Raw genomic sequence first — 27,663 nt, 5'->3', positions numbered from 1 at the left:
TCCCCTGCCCAAGGCCCACACAGGGTGGGCTCCTTGCTCTGTCCCCAGCCAGCTGTCTCTTCACTTCCCTGAGCCTCATTTTCCCCATCTGTAAGGTGGGCATATGGCCTGGCTCTCAGGGTCACTCTGAGAATGAAGCACCTGGCACCTCGCCTGCACGTGCCAGCCCTCGAGCTGACGCCAGGCTCGGCCTCCTGCCCTCGGCCCTCCCAGGGCTCACTGTCCAGCCCCACACAGTCGTGACCAGGGCTGGGAAGGGAAGAAAAAGGTGCGGGGTCTGAGGGAATTTATGGGGGGATGTGCAGGGGTCAGGGAAGCTTCTGGAAAAGGGGGCATGAGGCTGGATCCCTGCCCCCGCCATCCATTTGAGCATGGCCCTCAGGTCCCTCCCCAAAGTTGGAGGCAGAGGCAGGTTCCCTGGGTGCTTGTATGGCTGAGGGGCAGCGGGTGCCTCTGCTCTCCTGGGCTCCTGTGTGTGGGCGGTGTCCAGGTGTCTCCGGCCGAGTCTGAGCCTGGGGACCTGTGTGGATCCTCCCCGTCTTGTCAACAGCTCCCACCTCTCCCTGTGTAAACTCTGCTGTGGCTCTCTATCACCCATGTCACAGCCCAGCTCCTCAGCAGAGCAGACAAATCCGTCCCAACTGGGTGTCCTCCCAGTAACCCAGTGTCCAGGGCCCACTGCTCTTCAGACATTCCACGCTCTCCCATACCTCTGTCCACGCTACGTCCTGGAATGGCATGACCACTAGGGCCTGCTCCACCTGCAAACTCCTATTCATCCTTCAAAGCCTCACCCACTTGTTCCCATCTCCAACTCTATGCTCCGTGGCGAGCTGCTCTCTTTTCTGAGCACCCAGAACTTGCCTGCCCCCGCCAAACCCTTGTACCATTCTGGCTGGGCACCAACTGACCTGGGCTGCCTAGAGGGTGGGGCCAGGCTTCCTGCACCAGTGGCTACCCACACAGGCCTGGCCCACACAGGCACCCAGGAAGTGCCTGCCAACCAGTAAATGAACAAAGGCCCCCACCCAGCAGGGCGCCGCCTGTCATTAGTTATTCCGCCCCCTCACGCCCCTTGAGCCGGGGGAAGGAGGGAATGACAGAGGCAGAGAACAAGGCCAATCTGTGTCGGCCTGGACAGCCTCACAGGGACGATCTTTGTACCAGCCCAAGGAAAATGGCAGCTGGACGCCCAGCAAGGACCGTCTCCGTGCCCACCTGGTTCCGCCGACCGAGGGGACAGAGGTGCAGCCTCTCCCCATGAAGTTCTCGAGGAGACAGCGCCGCCCACCACCAGCTCCCCACCTGGTGTGCTCCAGGGCAGGGCCGGGCAGGGGCTCCTGAGACCGGAGGCCGCCGCACTGCCCGCACAGGGAGGGGCATGCGGCCTTGTCCCAACTGTTATCCAAGGGCCGGCCACGCCCCTGGTGGCTGAGGGCCGGGCACTGGGGCGGGCTGGCCACGTGGATTCAGGCAACCGGGCCGTGGCTCTGGGAGGGTGACGCCACCGAGACTGACGCCAACTCCGGGCTGTGCTGACGAAGTTGGAGAAAAAGGACAGAGGGCTTGGATTCACACGGGGCCGGAGGTGACCTCGGCTGGGCCGAGGGCATCTTTCCATCTGAGCCCGAGGAGTCCCAGAGCCAGGGCCAGGGTGCTTGTTTCTAAGACGGTACAGGCCTCCAGCAAACGCCCGGGGGAGGGTGCCTGGGATCTGCCGCCTCCCGCCCTCATCCACGCTTTTCTGAAGGCTGATTATGGGATTCCTGCCACCAGCCGTGGCCCAAACATGAGACCTGTGGCACGGGGCTTCCTGCCATCCACCTGCTGGCCCAGGACGCTCACCGTCAAGACGGCAGCTTGCTGGGACCCAATGGGGCAGCCAGCGATCCCTGGCCTGAGCTGGCTGCTGGCAGGTGCCACGTCGCAGTGGGGTGGCCAGGAGGGTGCTCACTGCCACAGATCTCAGAGGCGGAGCAGGGCGGGCAGGGCAGGCCCAGGCCTGGGCAGACACCCCGGGCACCTCCGGGAACCGCTGTGCCTGCTGCTGACGCAGAAACCTACGCAGGACCTGCTCCCCGCGGAGCCACGCCCCATTCTGCCAAGGTCCGCCGAGCCCTGCTTTGCAAGGGGACTCTGACCCATCCCTGCTTGCAGGGAGGCCACCCCGGAGATGAGGACCCAGGCCCTGTGGCGTCCTGCCCGGACCGGTCATCAGCTCCAGCCTCAGATCCCTGTCCTCCAGAAACCTGCTCAGGCCTCAGGCCTGTGTCCCCCAGCCCCACCCACCAGACCCTCGGCTCCCACCGCCCACCCTCAGACCACGTGCCTGGGCCCAGACTCGGCCCAACACCTGGTACAGGCCAGCCTGGAGCCCCCGAGCCCCACCTGGGGACCCTGCAGCCCGGGGGCCCCTCCTGCCACTGATGGGAGAGACCTGCCCTCCCCCCGCCCAACCGGCTCAGGCAGACGGGCACTTCTTGGGATGCTTTAAAATCACAGAGGGGGAAAAATACTGAGATAAAAACCCAGGCCTAGGACAGTCCTCGCCTCGGGCCCCTCTGAGGACCACGGCTCCCTGGCCTGGAAAGGGGATGGGGACACGCTTCTGTCGCCTGGGATCCCCCTTGAGGTCAGAGCTCTGCCAGGGGAGGTGGCCGCGCCCCAGAGCTCCCTTTCCTGGCGGGCACCTGGGCCTCTCCCGTCCGTCTGGCTGTCTGCTCATCTGTAACGGGCAGGGGTGGGGAAGGGGGAGAGGTAAGCTTCCCCCAGAGCACCCCCTACCCCTGGGAGTCTTTGTGCAAATGAGAAAGAGGTGTGCCCTGGTGAGCCGGGCCCCTCACCGAACTAACAGTGGACATCAGCCAGGGAGGGGACAGGGCATTGCAGGTTGGCTGCCTCCCCCTCCCCCTCCCTCCAGCCTCTGATGGGAGGGGGATCTAAAGATGGGGGAGGGTTCCTGTGCCCCCACCTGGGAGACACACTCTCCTTGCAAGTGCACATGGGGCCTGGGGTGGGCCAGGGGTGCTACCCAGAGAGAGGGGGGGCCCACGTCTGTGTGTTCCACCTCGCGGCCTGGGCGGTCCCGGGATGCCCCTTTCCTTCAGGCAGGTGGCGCTCCAGGGCCCAGAACCCCACCCTGGCTGACCCATCCTCCAGCTGGGGAGGACCAGGAGTCTCTCCCACCAGAAGGAGGCACTTGCTGGACTAGTCCCAGAGGCTCTGAGCCCTGGTGTGTAACCCGAGGCAGGGGAAGGAACCTGCCGCAGACTAGAGGTCCCACCCAGCCAGCAGGCAGGCTCTGGGATGCGGGCAGAGCTCACCTGGCTTGGGGGATGGGTGAGCCACAGACACTGCACCAGAAGCACAAGGGGGACAACTGGGCACTGGCCCCCACAGCTGCTGAGGGAGGGCTTTGAGGAGCATTTCCCATGTACCCTGCACAACGCCCCATGATGGGCACCATGACCGGCCTGTTCTAGAGGTGATGACACAGACCCAAGAGGGGGAGGAACTTGCCCAAAGTCCCACAAGCAGTAAACGGCAGCGCTGGGACTTCAATCCTCTGTGTCTGGATTTAAATCCGGGCTCATTTTAGGGATTCTTCCCTTGGCACGCAGGACATATTCTGCATCTGGGAACCACTGATGTTCTGGTCAACCTCCGGCCAGGCCGAGAGCCCTGCGGGCAGGGGTGCACCTCACCTTTGGGTCAGCTCCAGGCCAGAGGCGGGCCCTTGCAAGTGTTTGCCAGCTCTGACTAACGCCCGGAGGACAGCGCAGTGTTTGTGAAAAACCAATGAGGAAAATGAAAGAGGAAATGAACGAGGAAACGGTCCACACTGGAGCTGCACAGCCTCCCGTGGCTGGGCGTGCCCGGGCAGAACGGCGGGGAAGCCAGAACTCCTTACCTGGGCCTCGGGGTCGCCAGCACCCAGCGCCAGGCCTGCTCTGGCCGGGAGCAGCCGGGCAGAGGGCACTGGGGGCCTGAGCCCAGCGGGGAGGGATTTCACCGTGGACCCTGGCACCCGCCCTGGGGCCCCTCTGCCCGCAGGGAGGAAACGGGCCTGTTTACGGCGTGTTTCAGCCTGGTGGCACCTTGTTAACCAGAACTGACCGGACGCACCAGCTGCTTCCTGCACGGCTCTCACTGCCCATCGGCTGCAGGCACCTGAGGTGCCGAGAACAAAGGTGGGACACGCAGAGATGCGTGGGTGGTGCCGCACGGCCGCCCACCAGCACGTCGGCGGACTCGAGAAACTCCCTCACACTGACAAACGAGGTCCCTTGAACCCCCAGCCCTGGCTGGAGCCCCTGCCTCAGCCTTTGCCCAAGTCCTATGCACAGTGAGGCCAGAGTCACAAACCGGTGGCCCCTGGACATGTGTGGTTGGGCCCACACAGTGTTTTTAAAGAACAGGAGCTGGAAATTTCGCTTCTTCTGAAAATCTGAAAGGTTCAGTAACAATGGGCCGGGATTCCGCAGGCAAAACTGAGCTGCTGCGGTGTGGTAGCCGCTCGCCTGAGCGAGGCAGGCGGCTTCTAGTTTACCACACTCCCAGCACTCTCTATTGCCTCCCTATTCTTAGGCCAGGACCAGTCAGTCCCCTGCATTTCCTGCCTGCCCCTGCCGGCCTCTGAATTTGCTGCCCTGCACCGACCACTGGTTCTCTGGGACTCATTTCCCAAGGAACGAGTCACCTCCTCTAGGAAGCCTTTCCCCAGCCCTCACCTCGGTTAGGTGCCCATTCTGTGCCCCATGGCACCCGTGTCGACCCCATCGGAGCATCTGTCACTCTACTGTAGTTGTCTGGTTACCTGTGTGACGCTCCCTCCAGACTGTGAGCCCCCTGAGGTCAGGGGCATCCCTGTGGTGGCCTTATGCTGGGAGCTGGCAGGGACAGGAACAGTCAGCCAACTGCCTGAGCAGACGAGCAAGTGGCCTCCTTCCTTCTGACCATCCGGGAGCTGTGTGTCATCACCAGGCATCTGGCTCCCTGTGAGCCCGAGCTGTCCTAGAAATCTAGGCGGGGGTGGGGCCAGTCCATCCCCATAGCCAAAGGGCGATGGGCAGAAAGGCAGGTGTCTGAGGCTCAGGGCCAGGGAGCCCCCGCCTGGCCTCACGATCCTGTTCCTGCCTAGAGCCCAGGCCCCAGCCCGCGGGGCACATGCAGTCTGGATCCTCACCTCCCTGGGGAGGCCCCGCTGCCCAGCCCCCAAGAGCCGGAGCTCTCAGTCTGGGTAAGCAGCGCCAGGCCACAGAGAACCTTCTGGAGAACCACTTACCAGAATGAAAAACGCCCTCTCCCCCAAACCCAGACTCTTAGAAGCATGAAAATGTCAACAGCCGGCCTGGGCCGGCCCTGTTCGTGGCCAGTGTAACTGAACCCTAAGAGGCAAGCCTCCTCCCCACACCCCAGGCCTGCGGGGCTCTGCGTCTTCGTGCTAAGCAGGCTCCAGTGTCCGAGGACAGCGTCCTAAGCAGAGCTGAGGTGCGGGTGTCGGAAGCAGAAGCGCGTGGAAGCTGGGGGCTGCACAAAACCAGCTGCGAGGGGTCTGAGGGGGTCTGGGCAGGGTGCCCGTCAGCACCGCCCCCTTCGCCCCTCCCCACGACCCCCCGGCTCTTGTGTCCGTCCTGTCATGTTCCCCGAGCCGCCCGTGCCACGGCCTGGAGCATCCTCTTACTCCCACTCCCCTCAGCAAGGCCCGACGCAGAAAGAACCAGCCCCACCACGGTTTCCAGGACCCATCCTACCCCCTGAATGAATGAATGAACACCCCCACGGCCTCAGGGACGCTGGGAATCCAGTTGGGACCTTCCAGTGTCATGGGAAGAGCACCCCAAAGTGGGTGGCTCTGTCCATGGAGCAGACGTAGCTCCCTGGGAGGCAGGGAACCCCCGGGGCACCGCAGGTCAGGCCTGAGTGGTCAGCCATCACACACCCCCGTGGCTCCCACAGGCTGTCGAATAGTGAGGGCGGTTTCCCCCTTCTTCCCCCTTTCTCGTTCCCAGAAGGCATGTCGGGCCTGACCCCAGAGGTCCCTGATGACAGCCACACCCGGGCCAGGGCGCGGGAAGGAGCGCTGCGGAGGGCGGTGGGCTGGCTGCTGGGCGTGGCGGGGATGCCTGACCAGGGGTTCGGACTGGGCTGGCCCTGACTGCTGTGTGACCTTGAGCAAACACTTGGAGGCTTGAGTCTCCTGTCTGTAAGTGGGGCTGAAAGGACCCCCCTCCCAGGGCTGTGGTGGAGACGCAAGGAGATGCCGCATGGTGGGGCCCACTGCAGATGCGCGGCAGGCGCTGGACAGGGCTGGATGAAGAGCCCTCGTGGGCCGCTCTGGCCAGAGGGAAGGGGCAGGGCCTCATCTGTGCATGGGAAGCTCACCTCGGGCTCGGTGTCCGGAGAGCACGTACCACCTGCAGAGAAGGTCCTGAGGTCCTCAGGACCACGAATCTCAGGGAGGCCTTCCCCAAGGGACAGCCAGGCCCCGGGACAAGTGCTGTGCGCCTGCTCGGCGGGGGAGGGGTGAGCGGGCAGCAGGTGATGCGAGACCTGCAGAGATGCCGCATGGCTGGGCCCAGGGACTCTGGACTCCTCTGAGAGGGAAGGGGCAGCCTCTGGGGGACGCTGATCCATCCTTGCGGCCCGCTTCTCCAAGCTGACGGGATGCTCTATTCATGATATTATTCATAGTAGTGGCAGTCACTGAGCACCCCTCCCTCGGGGACCTGGTGAGGGGACATACGTGCTACAGCTGCTCTGGTTTGTGCAACAGCCCAGGAGACAGGTGCCACTGCCCCCATCTCACAGCTGACAAAACAGGTTCAGAGAGGGTAAGTGGCCTGCCCGGGGTCACAGAGCAGGGCTGGCAGGCCTGTCTGCCTTCCCAACCTGCCGGAAGCACTGTCCAAACCCCACCGGGAGCCAGAGGGCTGGGCTAGCAGGTGGCGGGCAGGGGTCCACCTAAAAAGCTCACTTAGGCAGAGGGACGGGCCTGCTGGGGGCTGGGCATCTGGCCTCGCAGCAGAGGAGCCCCTGACAGCTGTTCAGAATATTTTGATAAAAACATGTTGAACACCTGGTGTGTGTTTAGATTAAAACAAGCTGGCCCAGACCCTTTCGATGTGCTCTCCAATGGCCGAATCCCCCGAGAGGTCCACCTGCACCCCGACCTGGGCCCACAGGGGCACAAGGCGGGGCACTCTCCCCCGCCTCCTCCACAAATGCCACACATCCCCCTCCTTTGGAGGCTAGACCAGGTCAGGGAGACCCCGTGGTTAGTTAGCGCAGCCAGCCCTGGGCCTGCACACCCAAGCTCTGGTTCTCACGAGGTGGCCCAGGAGAGAGGGAGGGCATGGAGAGGTGGTGCCCCTCCCAGTCCTGGGGATGGGGGTTCGGACCGTCCCACTCATTGGAGGCCTGGTGTCATCTCCACCAGGCACAGACCTGGGTGTCCAGGCTGGGGGAGTTTGTGGACGATGGGGGTTCCTATACCTGGGGCACCATGCTGGCACCGCCCAAGCTGTCCTGGGAGGTGGCACCCATACCCCCCTCCCGATAGGTGAAGAAACCAAGGCTCAGGACGGGTGAGGAGCGTGCCCAGAGCTCATGGCAGAGCAGGGCTCGCACCCAGAACCTCCGTCAGCTCGGGAGGGATGTCTCCTAAGGCGATGCGCCAGGCCGCACCTCCCGGTGTGTTTGGGGACCAGCGTGTGGAGCTCTCATCCCGTGGAATATGCAGCCTGAGCTCCAAAGCACAGTTTCATCAGCTCCACAGCTTCCTGGGGGCTCATGTGGGACTTCTGGTCTACCAGCCTTTACCTACTTTGCTACGCACGTGCCACTTAAAAAGGGTCAACATCGGCACTTCACAAACCAGGAGGTCCCGTGGCCACAGGGAGCTCAAAGGCGCTCAGTATCAAGAGCCACTGGGGATACGCAAGTTCAGAGCAGTACACCCCGCACACCCACCCGCGCGGCCAGAGGTACAGCACCGAGGGCTGGCAGGACGTGAGCAATGGGAACTCTCACCACAGGGTGGCGGGGGGCGTGTGAGAGGGTGCAGCGTTCCAGAAAACGTTTGGCAGATACAGTATCTCCTAATGCTAAACACATGAATACGCGTGACCCAGGGATTCCACCCTGGTGTGTGTCTGAGAGAAGTGAGGCCATGTCCACCAAGAGACGTGGACAGGAATGTTCCACCAGCTCTGTTCATAGTGACCCTGAACAAGAAACAAGGCAAGTGTCCATCAATAGCAGAGTGAACAATAATTGTGATCCAGTCATACAATGAAACAACACACACCAACGAAAAAGACCAGGCTCCTGCAACGTAGAATGACATGGATGAAATAAAGAGTTGGGTTTTTTTAATGGCCCAGGTAGCCTAGAAAGGCACACAGTGACGTTTAGGACAGTGCCAGAGGCCCAGGAGTTTAAACAACAACAACAACAAAAACGTAGCTTTGAGTTCCCCGGCAGCCAAAGCAAAGAGGGAAACTCTGTAGGTTACAGAGAAGCAGATGACTGTTCATGAGGGACAACCTTCCCAGCAGCACAGGCCAGGAGGGTCTTGCCCCTGCCCATGTGAGGGTATGCATGGCTCATGCATGGCGAGGACCCGGCAGGGGGTCTCAGAAGCTCAGAAGGTGTTCTTCCCTTACGAGCAGACCTCGGGCCCTCTCACCCCAAGGTAGCTATTGCGTGGCTCCAAGACTGGCTTGACCCACTCCCCTGACTCCCTAAGGTCTGGCTCAGTGGGTCGCTGGCTTATTCAGCCAAGGTTTTCCTAAACTAGCTCCCACTTGCTCCCAAGCTCCCGCCTGGACAGGCCAAGTTCAGAGAAGTCCCCTCTCCTCTTTGGACTTCAGATTCTCCACTCATAAACCCGGGGGCTTCAGCTGACCTTCCTGGCTCTCCTGCTCCCTCCTCCCATCTGGGGGTGGACATTCCCACCTCAGGGGCTAACAGGAGACCTAGGCGGACGCTGACCCAGGACAGATGGTATGCGAGGTAGGGATGGGGGCGGGGATGGGTGGGCCGGTGCAGAGCACGTAGTAGCAAAGGTCCCAGGAGCCAAGTGAAGTCTTAGAGCCTGTGTTTAATGAGCCCCACAGAGGGATTTTACTGCTCAGTTCCAATCCTGCAACATCACAGGTATCAGAGGGCACCTGCAGGGTGGGGTGGCAGTCCCTCCCTCCCTGACAGCCTGCTATGCGCCCCCCTCCTTCACTCAGCCCCCCCGGGGCCCCTGCAGGAAAAGGACCCGCAGCCAGATCGCTCAGGACCTGCTCCTGGTGTCAGCTGCCCCCTGGCACCTCTGCCTGGTCCCCACATGCCACTGAGCTCGGAGCATGGGCTCCTCCCATGCAAAGGGAGGGAAGGAGACCCTCCCGGCCCCTCGGGGGTCAGCAGGGGCCACAGTGGGGCGGGCCTGGAGGGAGCACTTGGCACAGGGGCCCTGGGCTGGTGCAGCTGGGGTGCAAATCCCGCTGGAGCAGGTGACTTCCCCTTGTCCCCGTGAGGAATGAACAGGACAGTGTGCACTGGTCGGGCTGGTGATGAGGTGACAGTGCTGACGGCTATCACAGACCAGAGGCCGGCAGTACAGAAAGGGCCAAATCGTCCCAAGTGGGCATCAAGAAGGCTTCCCAGGGGCTGCTCACTGAGACTGATGCACCTGTTCACGAGGACTGTCCCCCCACGGCGGGGGGGTCTCATTGGCAGCACCCCTGCCTCTGGGACAGCCTTCCCGACCCCTGCATGTGACTGCAGCAGCCGTGTGGCTTCTCCGTTTGCCAGGATGTACCATGCCTGGGGCGCAGACACACCCTGCTGTCCTCCTCCCCAGGGATGCAAACACTCGGTTGGAGGGTAATGTGGCTGTAGATGTTAAGATCCATGAAAAGAATCAAGTTTTTCAGCCCCATTCCTGGAAATCTGTCCTAAAGACTTCATTCTAAAGAGACCTCATACAGAGCCTGGCACGTGGAAGGTTTTCAACAAAAGTGAGCTGAACGGAAGGACAAAAGCTATAGGTACAATACGGATGCTCACAACAGCAAAGGAACCAGTCCAAACCAGTCCAACCACAGGGGAGTATGGTTTATCTGCTCCATAAAATAAGATGCGGCTATGAACAATGACCAGGGGGAGACAAGAGTTATACATGCACATGACCATGGCTACAGAAGGGGGCTGGCAGGAACCCAGAGGAGATAAACAGCGGTCTAAGCGAGGTGGGATAATGAGTAAGACCGTTCCTCCAAGTTCCCTTGGAGGCTGCAGTAAAGCTGTCTTAATAATGTACACAATAAAAGAAGCAAAGTTTCTAGTTTTGGTTTGCCACCACTTCACCGGAGGTGTTAAGGAAAGTCAAGGTTATGCTCCAGACCAGCCAGATAAACAAGAGGCGCAGCGGTTCCACCTTGGTCCCACAGCTCACCAGCCGTGGGAGGGACAGTCCAGGCCAGCCCAGACCTTGGGGCCAGAGACTCAGCCGGGCATGGCAAATGCCATCTGCTCTGCAGAGCATATCCGTTAATTACAGAGCACCCCCAGGTGAGCCGAGGTAACCTTGGGGCCAGTGGTACCTGCCACGTCCAACGAATGCCACCTGGAGACCACCCAGGGCTGGCCTTCACCCCTTCCCCTCTGCCCACCTACCCACAGTGCCAGATAGGCCTGAAGTCATTACCCGAGGGACAGAGAACACTGGGGGTCCACCCAGCACGTCCTTGGTGGCACCTCCCTCAGGTCCACCTGGACAAGGCTTTGCATCTCAGCCCCTGGAGTGGGGGACACAGGAGTGGTGGTTTGCTTCGGGCCACCTGGCCAGCACGTGGTGGGGCTGGGACTCCAATGCTGGCATCTTCCCTGTACCCACCGGCTGGAACAAGCCCCAAACATGGTAAATGAGCCCCCAAACCCAGGAGCTGGAGGGACTTTAGGGTACAACCCCTCATTTCTCAGGTGAGAAAACTGAGGCCCAGGGAGGGCAGATGCTGGCCCGAGGCAGCCCAGGGAGGCTGCACAGAGATGGGACGAGTCTGTCCTTCCAGAGAGCTGAGCCGGCCACCTGCTGGGCACAGGCCCGCGCAGATGGGGTTCCTGGGCTCCCTTCTTGCCAGGACTCTCACCACCTGCACTTACAACACAGGGCCGGGCATCGGGGAGTGGGCGCAGACGGGGAAACTGAGGCACAGTCTGGAGGGCCTGGAGAGAACCAGCGGGGAGACCAGCGCCCCTCCCCCGTATTTACTTGGCACCTTCCACTCCGGCTGGGTTCCCCGAAAAGCTGACGGATGCCACCTCATTCATCACAGCCCAGACAGCACCTCGTAAATGGTCAAAGCCGCCCAGTGAGGGGCCATTCATCCCGGCGGTGTGCCCCACACTGGGCCGATTGTGTGTGCAGGGACCCCGTCCAAGCTGCCCTGGCTCCTGGCGGGCCGCCGCGCCCTGGATGATTCCTAGACGGAACCTTGTTTTCTTCGGTTTCGTCTCCAGCCCAGGAGGACCAGCTGCTCCTCCAGAACATTCACTCAACACTGCTCTGATTTTCCTCAGACCCTGGTCCTGCCCCACGACTCACTGGGAAGCCATAAACCAGCCCTGAACAGTCTGGCCCTCTGGCCTCCAGAAAGCCCTGGAAGCAGCTCCCATCTGGCTACGGGCGGGGATGGTGGCAGCAACCCTCAGATGCATTTGCTCAGTGATCCTCAGGGGGGCGCTGTCTTCTTTACAGATGGGGAAGCAGGAGCAGAAGCGGGAACCTGGCTGATGGCAGTGGTCTAGGCTCAGGATTCAGGGGTCAGGACATTCCCCAAGTTCGAGGAAGCCCCAGTGACTCATTTTCTCTCTCAACCCGCTCAGCCTTGGCTCCCCTCCAGTGACCTTTGGGACTGAGCCCTAGGCTCAGTGCATTTGAAGGGCTCAGGTTGCCAGGACCGGAGAATGGGCAGGCAGGTCTGGCGATGGGTAGAAGGAAGCTGTGTAGGTTGAAGATCCCGTGGGAAGTAGGGCCCCAGGTGCCGTCTGAAATGCTATTCCTTCCTGGGCACCTGATTCTGGGCACAGGGCCTGGCACTGCAGGAACACCGTCCCTCACTGGTCCCTCAGCCCAGGTGTGTGTCAGGACCACACAGTTCCAGGGACTGAGGCTTTACACTATACTTAACATCTGATAGGGCCCCTCTCCCTCCTGCCCCCCTCCCCCTCCTTCCCACCTCCCCCCCTGTTTCCTGACTAATTACTTGCTTATTGCCATACAAACTTAAGAATTAACTTTTCCAGTGTGCATTACAAGGCAGAGGAAGGTGTCTTAAGTTACCCCTAAACAAGGTTCTTCAGCAGGAAAAGCCTAACTTCTTCCTCAGAACGCTAGGGAGTTGACTGGGAAGTGCTGTCAGCTCCATTTCCAGAGGCCCACGATCAGACAGGAGATGAGAATGCTGGTTCTCAGATCCAGCTGCTTATCGGAATCACCTGCGGAGCTTAGAACAATGACTTGTGTGTGGTATCAAAGCTGTGGGATGCAGCTAGAGCAGGAACCAGAGGGAAATTTATAGCACTAAAAACACTTACATAGGGGACTTCCCTGGTGGCGCAGTGGTTAAGAATCCGCCTGACAATGCAGGGGACGTGGGTTCGAGCCCTCATCCGCGAAGATCCCACATGCCGTGGCGTAACTAAGCCCATGCGCCACAACTACCGAGCCTGTGCTCTAGAGCCCGCGAGTCACAACTACTGAGCCCATGCACCAGAACTACTGAAGCCCACGCCCCTAGAGCCCGTGCTCCGCAACAAGAGAAGCCACCACAATGAGAAGCCCACGCACAGCAACGGAGACCCAACTCAGCCAAAAATAAATTAATTAATTTTTTAAAAAAATGCTTACATAGGAGGAAAGTTCTCAACTCCATCATCTAAGCTCCCACCTTAAGAAATCAGAAAAAGAAGAGCCAAACAAGCCCAAGGCAAGCAGAGGAAGGAAATAATAAAGATCAGAGCAGAAAACAATGAAATTGAAGACAGAAAAACAACAGAGAAAAATCACCGAAACAAAGGGCTAGTCTTTGAAAAGATCAATTAGGGATGCTGATGCCTGAACCCACCCCCCCGCCCAGAGATCTCCCTTAGCTGGTCTGGGGTTGGCCCAGGGGTTGGCTGGTCTAATCTCCCCCCTGTGACTCTAATGGGCAGTGAGGACCACCTTGCTGCCACATGCAGACCACTTGGGGGCTGCCCAGCAGGAAGAAAGAGCAGCCTGCACAAATGCTGCCTCAGTTTCCACCCCTGTAAAACGAGGGAGGCAGCACAATGCCAGCCACGGGCCATGTTGTTCTGGGCAAGTCTGCTTCCCACTCTGGGCCTGTTTCCACCCCAGACTCTGTGCTAGACCTGACATTCTCCGTCTGCGCTGCTTGGAGCCCCGGCTCCCGGGAGGGCCCTGGGGGCAGCAGGGTGGGAGTCAGGAGCCCTGCCTCCTCCCATCTTCCACCAGGGGTGGGACGGACCCCACCCTGTGCCCCGGGCCCTGGGTCCGTGAATGAGGCCCCCCAGCTCTGCCCCACCGTCAGGAGCCTCCACCTGGTGCTGTGGTGGCCTAAATGGCCCTGATCACCTGGTGGTGGCCAAATTCATCTCCTTCCACAATCCTGCATGGACCTTCCCTGTGCACACTCTTTCCTCCCTGTAAGCCGCTGCCCCGGCTGGACACTCAGGACACATTTGTACACCAGGACACTAACCGGATGCTTGCTGGCAGGCAGGCCGTCCTTCCTGCCCTGCCTCCCCTTTAATTAACAAGTCCAGACCCCGAAATAGCACTGAACACAACACCCGCCTCGACCTCCCTTTGGAGGCCTTGTATTCTGCAAGTGCCACATCCTCCTTTAGCGGCTGCTGTGTCCCCACGCAGGGAGCCATGGAGACAGGATGGCCTCACGCTCAGGTCAAGTTCGCAAAAGAACAGTGATCTTGGGCCTCAGGACAGGAGAGATCTTTTCTATCTGGGACAGGGAATCCCGTTTTCTGCAAAGGGGTGGGCGACGGTGTTTGCTAAAAACCACAGGGCCTTCTTGGACGTTACAGGGCACAGCCAATATCACGAGCCCACTCTGCCCCTCAACCTGTGCAGGATTATGATCTGGGCTTTGATCTATGGATGAGGAAACAGGCTCAGAAAGGGGCTGTGAACCCCTTGGTCCCAGAGCAGGTAAGTGGCAGTGCTGGGCCATGGACCCACTCTGTCTCCCTTTCCAGCTGAGTCACTGGGTGCATCCCGTGGGACAGGCCCCCTGGGCAGATGGGACGGATGCTACCCCGCCCTCCTACAGCTCCCAGCCTGGGGCTACATCCCAGTCTCAGCACAGTGGCAAAGGGGTGGGAGCGGCTGTCTGAGGAAGGCCTGGAGATGCTCGCCTTTGCCAAGGCCCACGTCACACCTTGATTCAGAATTCTGGGCCAGGAAAAGTTCTCTTGGCTCTGATGGTGCCCTCGGAGCACAAGAAAGACCCCTCTGACTGTGTGTGCCCTCGCCACCAGGAAAGGCAAGGCCAAGTCCAGAGCCTGCAGGGCGCCGTCCCTCCCACCGTGGGGAAGAGGCGGGAGTATAAATATATAGATGGATTATTAACTAGGTCAGGTTTTTAAGACATCACAGGCATTAAGAGGGATGCCAACAGGCACATCCAGCTGCCGCAAAGCCCGCATGGAAGGTTCCAGCATTTCCCCGTGGCCACCCATGAGTACCTCCATTTCCTGGCAGCCAAGGGCTCTTTCTTTCGCACAGACCACAGCTAGCACTTGCTCTCCCGCCCCTATCCCGAAATGCTCAGAGTCCATACTCTCCCAGTTCCATCTCATGTGCATTTGGGAGGAGAAAGACAGACAGAGAGACAGACAGAGACGGAGAGAGAGAGTGTTATGTGTGTGAACGAATGAGCTGTTCACGCTGTTCTTTGGAAAGAATGATGGATTAAAAACCTGCACAGCCAGTCAATTGCACATCTATTTTTCTAAGGGGGGTGGGGTGGGCATGGAGAGAACTTTCCTGAAAGAACTTGGCCTTGAAACATTAAGTCAAACAACTGGATTTGGCAGTGGCCAGCTTCCGAGCACTGCCAGCCTGGAGAAACTGGCGGCCCAGCACGCCACGTCAGGCTTGGGAATAATGAATTCATTCAAAGCCGAACCCAGGGGCTGGAGAGCCAGTGCATGCAGGGGGCCTGCAGATCAGAGGGGCTGTGGCACCAGGGACCCCCGGGTCTGAACCGAGAGCCTGACCTCAGCTCTGCAGCCGCCGGCCAAGGCTGCCCAGTGGGGAACCCCATAGATCTGACCCCACAGATGCAGGAGAGCCAACGGGTCTATTGGGATGGAGAGGAAAAGGCATCGTTCTGTGCTATTAACACAGGAAGGAAGTACCAGTGGACGAAAATTACAGGGGCCAATCCCTAACTGGTGATTAACGTTAGAGGGGTGGGCCCCCCAGCACCGTGGCCTTCCTTGGAGGGGGTCTTGTGTGCCTTAGCGGTCCAGCTCCTTTGACCCTGGACAAAGGGGACATGCTGAGCCCACGTGGCTACTGCCCACACCTTCTCTCATCTGCCATCCTGCGTGGGCCCATGGGATGGTGACGCTGTGGCTTGAGCCCACGTCACCATTTTGAAACTGAATTTTAATTTTTGCTGACTGGCCTTTGTCTTTGGAGGTGGCTTAGGAGCCAGAAGGGTGGGCCCAGCTCGATCCAGCAGTTGGCAGCTTTTGGAACAGATAAAAAATTAGGACCTGCGATGCATGCTCTGAACAAGCCTGGCCACCGCCACAGAGGCGCCGTCTTTAAGCTCCGGGCCGCCTTCCTCGGCGGGGGAAGGCGCCACCACACACAACCCACCCATCCGACCGCCTGCGGGGAGCAGCCCTGGTTAAGGCCGGACAGACACTCCTGCACACAGCGTCCCGGAGGCTGTGCAGAAACCCAGCAGTGCAGGGACGAGGTTTTGCCCAGGTCTGTATGAGGCTCGGGAGAAGCCTGGGTCCTTGCGGGTGACGCCCCGTTTTCTCTCCAGTGGTTCAGCAGAGGGGGCACCACGAGATCATTTCAGAGCCCTCACCAGCTGCGCTGCTGGGGGAAGCCTTGATGTGTGCACGCTCCACCGTCTCATAAATAACCGCCCTGCTGGCACCACAGCTGGTCCAGAAAGCGACGTCTGGCTTTCCCTAACCTTTGCTCCTGCATCCTCGGCTCCCAGAGAACAACGCAAGCTGTGGGCTGGGCCCTGGGTGGGGGCTGCCCCCCGAAGCCCCACCCGGCAGGCCTCGGTGTGTCTCCCCCCCGCCTTCGGAAGGCAGATTTAGCCCCTGCGAGCTATTGTCACGGCGGGTCCTGAGGAGCAAGAACCCACCAATACGGATGTTTCTGTGCAGACATTTATAAAAACTTCTCTTTTAAAAAATTAAACAGCCTAGGGCTTCCCTGGTGGCGCAGTGGTTAAGAATCTGCCTGCCAATGCAGGGGACACAGGTTCGAGCCCTGGTTTGGGAAGATCCCACATGCTGCGGAGCAACTAAGCCCGTGTGCCACAACTACTGAGCCTACGCTCTAGATCCTACGAGCCACAGCTACTGAGCCTACGCTCTAGATCCTGCGAGCCACAGCTACTGAGCCCGCACGCCTAGAGCCCGTGCTCCGCAACAAGAGAAGCCACCGCAATGAGAAGCCCGTGCACCTCAACGAAGAGTAGCCCCCGCTTGCCGCAACTAGAGAAAGCCCGCGCGCAGCAACGAAGACCCAACACAGACAAAAATAAATTAAAAAAAAAAAAAAATTAAACAGCCTAGCTTGCTGCTCTAGAGAGCAATGCTTCAGGTCGGCTGGGGACGTGGTCACCCTGGAGGCGAAGGGACAGGTGCCGTGCCCCTGGCTGCTCTGGGCTGGGAATGCAGAGTCCCTGAACTCTAACACACGCCCGTCCAGAGGCTCGTATTTTCTCAGCCTTTGACTCTCCCCACACGAAGCAGTTGTGGTGTGGCTCACTGAGGGGGAGGTGGGGGGTGGGGGCAGGGCTTCCCCTCAAGACTGGCAGGCTGGGTGGCATTGTTGGTGCGGGACCTGTAGGTCTGGGAGGCCCATCACTACAGAGCCTGGCAGCCCTGCCCCCAACCCGCACCTGTGCTCAGCCAGGGCTTCGACTGTGCAAGGTCAGCACCAGACCCCGAGGTGTCTCTGGGATTTTCTTTTTTTAACTCAGCGTGGGTTCCGCCCTCTAGAGAACAAAAAGCTAGAGCAAAGGCCCTGGAAGCAGAGTGGGGGACAGTGGTGACGGTGGAGGAAGGGGCAGAGCAGGGCCCAGTGGGGCTGGGGCACATCTCGTGCCACAGGGGCACCAGCTGGGGCACTGGCTGCTACATGAGCAGGGTCACCCTGCATCAGGCTTAAAGGAAGGGATGGAGAAGAAAAGCTGGTCAGAAAGGGAGAAACAAACATGCAGACCGAATTCAGGAGCAGAAGGTGAAGTTACTGGGGCTGCTGTGAAAGAAAGAAGATGGCTGTGGCCAACACGACAGGGCGGGGGTGCCCCCGGGAAAAATCTCCCCCTGCCACGACGTGTTGAGTGAGGGGAGCCTCACTCTTCTGGGGGGGTCCGTCCCCTGCCACCCAGGGGCCCACACCCCATCCCTGGCTCCCACACATTCTGGACCTACCTCCCCATTCTGAATCCCGCGTGGCCGACACTCGGGAAGGACCGAGGCGAGGGCTGCCTGGGAGCCCTCGTAAAGCCACCAAGGTACTGACAGGGGCCACTTCAGGGCCCTCTGCGCCTAGGCTCGAGGACAGACAGCGGAAATGGGCACTCTGCATGCCAGCTCCGATGCGGGCTCCAGCTGGAGCTATGTCTTAGGGGCACTGCTGGCTGGGACCAGGGTCCAGACATCAGCAGCAGAGGTGCGTGGCTGTTCTCCAGATACCTGGCTCCCCCTCTGAGTGCTGCCCAGAGTATCAGACTTGGATGGTGCAGGGGTCAGAGCCCAGCAAATGCTCTTGCTGGGCAGCATTTCTTACAGGATTGGGAATTCTTAGCTCTTTCTCCTCCCCTCCCCTCCCTTCTCGACAACTCCCCCCAAACCCCTTTGCTCTGTTCACTGCTGGCTGCTCTGTGCTCTGCAAAGGTGAGACATACATTCTCCTCTCTGTGTAATCCCCATCCATCCATCCATCCATCCATCCATCCGTCCTCTCTCCTGGGGCTACAACAACACAACCATAACTGCACACTGGGGATGAAATCAGCTGATGTCTCCATTGCTGATACTGGTTTCACCCCAGAGACAGTCGTGGGGTCCCATTTTCTTTATGAGAACATAAATTAAGTGAGTTGCACACAGCCGTGTGCTGCCCTGGTCTATGCTGACCGTGCACGTGTCTCTCCAACTCCATGTTCAGTGACATCATGCTGGTGGCTCAAAATCAGCCATGATGGGAGAATTTACACCATGGCAAGTGGCAAGTGCTACCAATCAGGACTTCTCCCCACCACTACAGAGCTAGTTGTTACATTTAAAGCACTTGAACTTGTTAATTCTCCAAGTTAACTATGTTTCCTCATAGTTAAAAACAATAGCATGAGATAATGATTTATACACTTATATATAAATAAGCCAGGGTTCACAGATGCATGGTAGGGCAATTCCCAAGGTAATGACAATAAAACTTAATTACTGTTAACCCTGGGAAGGTCTTTTGAGATGAGAAAACCTTTAGTTTACAACATTTTTTGAGTCATTTAATATCATATTAGCAAGGCGGGGGCCACAGGAGAGCTGTGGCCTCTTTCTCACCTGTGGACCTCCATGTAGATCTTTTCCTCTGCTGGAAAGACTTAACCTCTCTGCCTGCCAGAGAATCTGCCTTTCCTTCAAGATTAGGCTCAAATGTCATCTCCTCCAGGAAGGCTTCCTGGACTTTCACAGACATTGCTGGCTGTGCCCTTCACAAGCAAACTCAGTCCTTGGCAGTGTGGTGTCCCCAAGGCAGCCTTACCATTCTGTGTTGAGTTTGTGTCTCTCTTCCCCACAAACCTGGGGGGATCCTCCAGGGCAGGGGCCTGTCTCACTCACATTCATAACTGACCACAGTCCTCACCAGATCAGGTTTGGATGGTGAGGGCAATCTCCCCTGACCTTCTACTCCCCTGCCAGGAGAGATGAATACCGAGGGAATATTTTGGGCCTTTCTCTCCATCAGCCCCACCTCTGGAGAGAGGACTGATTAATCTCATTGATTTCCCCCCCCCGCCCCCGCCTCTCATTTAGACAGAAAGGAAACAAGGCAGAGACCCAGCCACAACATCTGGAACAGCTGCTGGGCTAGGAGGGGGAGGGGCAAGATCCTTCAGGACTTACCTGCTTCACTACCTGGGACTTTTAGCATGTTAGCCTTCAGCTTAAGAAAAATCTACTCTAAAATGCTTTCTTAAAAACACATCTAGGGCTTCCCTGGTGGCACAGTGGTTGAGAGTCCGCCTGCCGATGCAGGGGACACGGGTTCGTGCCCCGGTCCGGGAAGATCCCACATGCCACAGAGCGGCTGGGCCCCGTGAGCCATGGCCGCTGAGCCTATGCGTCCAGAGCCTGTGCTCCGCAACGGGAGAGGCCACAACAGTGAGAGGCCCGCGTACCGCAAAAAAACAAACAAACAAAAAAACCCACATCTAACAGGAATGCAATTCCAATTACAAGAGTATCAAAAAGAATAAAATATTTAGGAATAAATGTAACAACAGAAATGCAAAACTTATACTCTGAAAACTACAAAATATTGTTAAAGGAATTAAAGATCTAAATAAATGGAAAAGTATCCCACGTTCATGGAATGGAAGACTTAACATGGTTAAGATGGCAAAGTCCCCAAAACTAGACCCAAGGCAAAATCGCTATCAGATCCCAACTGACTTCTTTGTAGAAACTGATAAGTTGACTCTAAAATTCACACAGAATTGCGAAGGACCCATAATAGCCAAAAACAATCTTGAAAAAGAGAACAAAGTAGGATTCACACTTCCCTTTCTCAAAACTTACCACAATGCAACAGTGATCAAGTCAGTGTGGTACACGATGGATATAAAACTCAATGGAATAGAACTGAAGGTTCTAACAGAAATAAAACTGTGTGTGTAGGTTAACTGATTTTCAACGAGGGGGCCAGGACCATTCAAAGGGGAAAGAATAATCTTTTCAGCAAATCGTGCTGGGACAACTGGATAGCCACGTGTAAAAGAATAAAGTTGTACCCTTATCTCACGTCACAGGCAAAAAATGAACTCAAAATGGCTCAAAGATCAAAATGGCTCAAATGTAAGAGTTAAAAATAGAAAACTCACAGAAGTAAACATAGGGGTACATCTTCATGGCCTCAGATTTATCAAAGGATTCTTAGATATGACACCAAGAGCATGAGCAACAAAAGAAAAAATAGGTAATTTAGACTTCATCAAAATTAAGCTTTTGTGCCTCACAGGATACCATCAAGAAAATGCAAAGACAACCCACAGATGAGAGAAAACATTTGCAAATCATATATCTGATAAGGGCCTTATATCCAGAATAAAGAACTCTTACAACTCAATGATAAAAAGACAACCCAATCTAAATATAGGCAACAGATCTGATATATATTTCTCCAAGGAAGATACGCAAATGGCAAGTACATGAAAAGATTCCTGACGTCATTAGCCACCAGGGAACTGCAAATCAAGACAATAATGATACTACTTCACCACCCACTGAGATGGCCAGAATCTAAAAGTCAGATAATAACAAGTGTAGGAGAGGATGTGGAAGAATCAACGCTCACACGATGCTGGTGGGAATGTAAAATGGTACAGCTGCTTTGGAAAACAGTCTGCCAGTTCCTCAAATGATTAAAACTAGTTACCATATGATCCAGCAATTCTACTCATAGGTATATACCCAAGTGAAAAAAGCCAGTCACAAAAGAGCACATATTATATGGTTTCATTCATGTATTTCCGGAATAGGGGAATCTGTATAGAGAGAAAGTTGGTTAGGGGCTGCTCAGGGCTGGGGAGATGCGGGGAGGGTAGCTAAATGGTGAGGGGGGTACGCGGTCTCTTCCAGAGGAGATGCAAATGTTCTCAAATTGACTGATGGTGATGGTGTGTGAATACACTAAAACCCCTTGAATTGTACACTTTAAATGGGTGAATTGTACGGTTGTGGATTATATCTCAGTAAAGCTGCTTTTTAAAGACCACATTTAAAGAGAGTGATAAAAGCTAATATGGAAAGCTGACATATGACAGAGGTGGCATTACAGATCAGAGGGGAAAGGGTGGGCTATTAAAAGATGGTGTTGGAACAGCTGGCTATCCACATAGAAAATAAAATTAAATCCCCCGCCTCACGCCATGCACACACAGCAAATGTGTGTGTATTTAGAATCTGAATGTGCAAACCAAAACTTTAAAACTTCTGGAGAACAATGTAGAAGACCAGTTTTCTAACTATGGGGAGGGGAGGATGTCTTAAACAAGATACAAAGTGCACAAACCATAACAAAATGAAAAGGAAAATGGATCAGATTAATAAATCTGATTATAATTCAATTTAAAACTTTTGTTCAACAAGGCACCATAAACAAGGTGAAAAGACAGACCACAGACTGGAAATAAATGTCTGCAATACAGGTAACTGACAAAGAAGCAGGAGCAGAATGTATAAAAGATTATTACAAACTACTTTTAGATAGACAAGCATCCCATGGTAAAGAGAACAGAGGATATGAATAGGTAATTCAGAAAAAGGAAACTTGGTCATTAAACACTGAAAAAGCGCTCAACCACACTGAAAGTACAGGGAACGCAAATTATATTAAAACAAGATATTATTACACACTTTTCAGGTTTGGAAAAAGTTTTTTTTAAATAAATACCTCATGGTACAAAGAACTGGCAAGGATGTGGGAAAATGGGATTCTTTTCCACTGCTGGAGGGGACAGAGCTGGGCGCATCCACTTTGGCGTGATTGGCATATCTAATTAGTAAACTGTGAACCACGTTTGCTGAGCCAGTTCTCCTGCTTTGGAATCAGGGCTTGGCTAAACTTCCCTGATGACAGTAATCACTGAAATCCTGTTGAAAGAAGGAAAAGATTCCCCGGGTCTAAAACTCAGACCCACCAGGGACAGACCTGGTAATATGTATATTTAACAAGCTCTCCAAGGTGATGCTTATTATCCAGCAAGTGTGGGGAAAATTGTTCTAAAGAAAACCTAGCCCATTTTCACAGGAGGCATGCCAACACGGCTCACCACAGTATGGTTTATAATCGTGAAAAAACCGGAAACCATTTACACGTCCATCAACAGGAGACTGGAATACAAATTGTGGGACAGCCATACATTGAAATGCTCCCACATAACTCCAGCCTCTTTCCTGGCCAGCCCTGAAATGCTCATTTCCAGAGGCTGGCCAGGCCTCTAAATAAATATGTCCTATGTGTGATTTTCCCTGTTGGTGCCATGTTGCATGAATACAGCTGAGGGAAACGGGAAGGATTTCAGTGCTGGGATTCTTCTACCTTTCCAGTAGCTGACTCTTTCCATCAAGAGGCGGAGGGACTCACCCTCGCCAGCTCCATGATGGCGGCGGGCTGCCTAGAGCAGGAGGTGCCCCAAACCCTGGTGCGTAAGATGCTCCTACAAAGAAGGGTTCTGTGGTCAGATGTGTTTGGAGATGCGGGCTGCCCCGCCCTCCTCAGCTTCACAATGCCTGTCTCCTTACTGCAGGCACCGGGAGACCCGCCTTACAGAGACTCAGACGCAATGACAGCGTCGGGACACCTTCGGGGATGCGGCTGGAATCGTGGGTATATTAGCCTAAAGCAGCCCAGCTTCTCCCAGATTACTCGCCTGCAGAACCCTTTCCACGTGACCGCCTTTCCTAGAAATCCCTCTAGCCCTCGATGGGGCCTCCAAGCAGCCAGACATGGGTGGGACCAAATATAAGTGATGCCTTTTTCCAAAGGCCAGAACCTAAGCGCGTGCGCCATGAGCAGGTGGCGCTGGCGGCCGGGCCGCCTGGCTGGTGGAGGCGCTGGGAGCGCCAGGGCGGAGGGCAGAGGCCCAGCCCTCCGGGCGCTCAGAGCTGCAGCTCAGGCTGCGCCAGCTTCAGACATGCAGCCGAGCGTGAACTTCCTGCGGCCGGCGGCCCTACCTGGGTCCCCTGGGGTGTGTGCCCCCTCAGCACCTGAGCGCAGTTCATACATGGCACACAGGAGGTGTCCTTCCTGACCCCCTCTCTCCTCACCCCTGCCCGGGACCCCAGGCCACAACTGCGCCCCGCGGCTCACCTGCCAGGGGAGGGCCTGGCAGAACGTGGGTGAGGCCCTCGGCCCCCGCTCAGCACACAGCCGGCAGCCCCGTGTGGAGGTGCGCCCCAGGAACCAGGGTGGGTGACGGGGACGGGTCTGCCAAGGATTCCTGGGGGTGACACACCTGGTCGCAGGGGCAGGGGTGATGGAAGGGGAAAGGAAACTGGACGCATGGCCCAGTGTGCGAGCATCAGCTCCTGCCCCGAGGCCTGGGGCCTGGGGGCTGGGGGCCGGGCAGGCACTGCGGCAGTAAGGCCTTCAGGCACCTCAGCTGCCCCCAGGGGGCACCGGGAATGGCTTCGTCCAGCCTCTGGAAAGAGCACTGGGGCAGAGACAAGCGGCCTGACCCTCTGAATCCTGCTGTCATCACTCCCTCAGCCAGCTTCTCCAGCTGGACCAGTGCTGGGGACCTCGGCGACAACGATGACGTGGCCTCGCCTAGGGAGCTCATGCATGGGTAGGGGGGAGACATGCATGAACGGACCGTCACAGGAGCTAGAGTAGCTAATCCCAGCATGAGGGGGCCGTGAGAGGGGAAGTGCCGACTGCTGAGAAGAGGATGAGTGAAGGCGTGTGCATGTATGTGTCCGTGTGTGCATGTGTGCACGTGTGTGTGCCTGTACGCGCGTGTGTGGGCATGTGTGTAGGTGTGTGCATGCACGTGCACCTGGGTAGGGTGGGAAGGAGCCCGTCACAGCCTCACCGTGGAGGGGGGGAGAGAGGTGACCCCAGCACCATGTCTCGAGGTGGGTACGGCAGGGCCAGGTCCGGCCTTGAAGGCCACCTGGTGTCGTCTGAAGAGGGAGGGACGAGGGTCAGACGTAGGCACTCGGGCTCCCCGGGGCCCTGGAAACCAGAGGTGGCCCCCAGAGAGTGTCAAGAGTGACAGTTTATGAACCTAATTCAGTTTTTTCTTTGGATCAATAAAGTTTCCAGGTGGGCTCATTCCAGAGGACGTCTTGCTTTAAAGAAAAGGTTGGACGGAGCACAAAGCCGCGTGGGTGGGCTGGGGTGGGAGTGCACCCCCCTGCCCAGGGCGCTGGGGTGCGGCCAAGGGGCCAGCCCCGTCTCCGGCTAGAGCTTGGGTGAGCCACCCTGGCCTTGGGCCTCAGGGCCCAAGGGGGCCAGGAGCAGCCAGCCCACCTGGCTCATCTCCTGGTCAACCACAAACCGGGCAGGCACCTCTCTTGTCCTCGTTCCCCCAGCTCTAAAGTGGGGAGGATAATGGTTCCTACTTCTTACGCACTCAAAGGGGACTATTATTATTATTCAATGTCCCGATCATTAGAATGCAAATAATAGTGCCTGCTTTGTCTCCTTTAGTGGTGGAAAGGACACGCACGTGAGAGCTCAGGATGACAAACGCTGGCCGTCACCTTGACACGGGCAGATGGAGAGTTGGCCTTGGTCTGGCGTTCCGCAGCCCACCTGGGGCACAGGCCAGATTGGGGGGGGCGGGCAGGCAGAGCCTGGGGGCTCGTCGGCTGTGGAAGGAGAGAGCGGGGGATGGCAGGGCTCTCCCCAGGCCGCACAGACGCTAGCCATGGGTGCCCCGTCTGGGACAGGCCTTCCTGGGACCGGCACCCCAGCCTGGAGAAGCTCTCCCCGGTCCTCTGGCCATGCCCTGCTCAGGGAGGAAGGAGGTTTGTGTGTGCATGTGCAGGGGGGCCCGGGAGACCCCTGCACCCACGTTCCTGGCAGGCCTGGGGGCAGGCTGTTGGCGGGGGGGCTGGCCCCCTGCATCTCCTCGCTGCCTCACGCTTCGTACCAGCACTTTATGTTCTGCCGGTTCTTAACGTTTTTTTCTTTAAATATATTTCTGGAAAAGCTGTATTTTCACTCTTGTCCTGCCAGGTTTGTGTGCACTCCTTGAGGCAGTAAAACCTCACATGAAGTCATCCTCAGCAGCTCATAATCAAAACGCTGGTGTTCAGATAACAAAGCGACTAAGAAAACCAGGCCTGAGTGCTCTGGACAACGTGGAAATGACCAGTGCAGGTGGGATCCACGTTTTCCTTTGGCTCGTACCTCCGTTTTACGAACGGCTGACAGCTGAACATCGCGGCAGACGCACAAGGGCTGTGAGCCTCTCCGTGGGCCAGGAGGCTGCCTGGAGTCCTTGTCCAACCCTGGGCCCTGCTGTCCAAATGCGTCCCCACTCCTCTGCTCACACCCCTACTACACCAACAGGATGAAACACCTACTACTGGGAGAATTTTACTCACTCATCCACACGCATGACGGCTTTGGAGGCCAGGCTGTGGACAAAGAAGACACAGCCCCCGCCCGCCCCCCCCGCAGAGCAGGTGACGCAGGTGGCAGCGAGTCTGGGGGAAGCTGGTGCAGGGGGAGGAGAGGACAAAGGGGACCAGGGACTCAGGGGAAAGAGGAACACAAGAGCCGGCACCTCCTTAATCATTCTTCCTACGGATGCAACACCTCGATCTTGGCTTTCCAGCCTCCGGAACTGTGAGAAGATGCATGTCTGTTATGTAAGCACCCCAGTCTGTCCGGCCCGAGCAGACTAAGACATGGCATCTGAGCAGAGGAAGGGAGGGAGGCCACGTGGCACGCCCCTGGGAGAACAGTGACCATTCTGTAGAGCGTCCCTCAATTTTTTTGTTTTTTTAAAGAGATGTATTGACATACAATTCACATACCACATCAATCGTCTATCTAAAGTGTACACATCAATGGGTTTCGGTGTATTGCATTACTAATTTTTCTAAATCGTGGTAAAATATGTAGAACATAAAATTTGCTATTCTAAATAGCAATTTACATTTTTAACAGTACAGTTCAGTGGCAATGTTGTGCAACCATCACCACTATCCAGTGCCCACAGGTTTAAAAACACCCCAACAGAAACCGTGCTCCCATTAAGCAATAACTCTCCATCCCCACCCTCCCCCAGCCCCTGGCAACCACCATGTGACTTTCTGTCTCTGTGAATTTGCCCCTTCTGGGAATTTCACGTAAGTAGAATCATAGAGTATTTGTCCTTTTCTGTCCGCTTACTTCACTGAGTGTAATGTCTCAAAGGTTCATCCATGTTGTAACATGTGCCAGAAATTCATTCCTTTTTATGGCTGAATAATACCATCATAAGGTGTGACCAACAAGGGATCAGTCTCCAAAATTTACAAACAGCTCAATGCAGCTCAATATTAAAGAAACAAACAACCCAATCAAAAAATGGACAGAAGACCTAAATAGATGTTTCTCCGAAGAAGACGTACAGACGGCCAAGAGGCATGTGAAAAGCTGTGCAACACTGCTAATTATTAGAGAAATGCAGATCAAAACTACAATGAGATATCACCTCAGACCAGTCAGAATGGCCATCATCAAAAAAATCTACAAACAATAAATGCTGGAGAGGGTGTGGAGAGAAGGGAACCCTCCTACACTGTTGGTGGGAATATACATTGGTACAGCTACCATGGAGAACAGTTTGGAGGTTCCTTATAAAACTAAAACTAGAGCTACCTTATGATCCTACAATCCCACTCCTGGGCATATAGCTGGAGAAAAACATGGTCTGCGAGGACACATGCACCCCAATGTTCATTGCAGTGCCGCTTACAACAGGCAAGACGTGGAAGCACCCTAAATGTCCACTGACAGAGGAATGGATAAAGAAGATGTGGCACATATATATAATACAACGGAATGTTACTCAGCCATTAAAATGAATGAAATAATGCCACTTGCAGCAACATGCATGGACCTAGAGATTGTCACAGTGAGTAAAGTAAGTCAGACGGAGAAAGGGAACGCGGAATCTAAAAAAAAGAGATACAAATGAACTTATTTACAGAACAGAAACAGACTCACAGACTTAGAGAACGAACTTAATGGTTACCAGAGGGGAAGGGTGGGAGGAAAGGATACTTAGGGAGTTTGGGATTGACATGTATACACTCCTATATTAACCAACAAGGACCTGCTGTATAGCACAGGGGACTCTGCTCAATATTATGTAACAACTGAAATGGGAAAAGAATTTGAAAAAGAATAGATACATGTGTACATATAACTGCATCACTTTGCTGTACACCTGAAATTAACACAACATTGTTAATCAACTATACTCCAGTATAAAATACAAAGTTAAGAAAAAAAAAATTCCATCATAAAGAAAGACCACATTTTTTTTACCCATTCACCGGCTGATGGACATTTATTTGGGGTTGCTTCTGCCTTTCAGCCATTGTGAAGAACGGTGTGCTATGAACATTCGTGCACAGGATCTGTTCACTTCC

The 27,663-nt window shown here is 56.1% G+C and overlaps 1 protein-coding gene across 2 annotated transcripts in view; it reads right to left on the bottom strand.

The window, feature by feature from the left end:
- The window catches only part of LHPP (phospholysine phosphohistidine inorganic pyrophosphate phosphatase), a 139,949-nt gene that overhangs the window by 10,327 nt on the left and 101,959 nt on the right, over nucleotides 1–27,663 (bottom strand). The window lies entirely within an intron of this gene.

Source organism: Delphinapterus leucas, chromosome 16 (assembly GCF_059928025.1).
Source record: "Delphinapterus leucas isolate spDelLeu-1000000601 "Yukka" chromosome 16, BTC_Dleu_Yukka2, whole genome shotgun sequence".
In the NCBI taxonomy this organism is placed as follows: Eukaryota; Metazoa; Chordata; class Mammalia; order Artiodactyla; family Monodontidae; genus Delphinapterus; species Delphinapterus leucas.
Note: the sequence above shows the minus strand (reverse complement) of the source record. Positions and strands in the feature narration are given on the sequence as shown.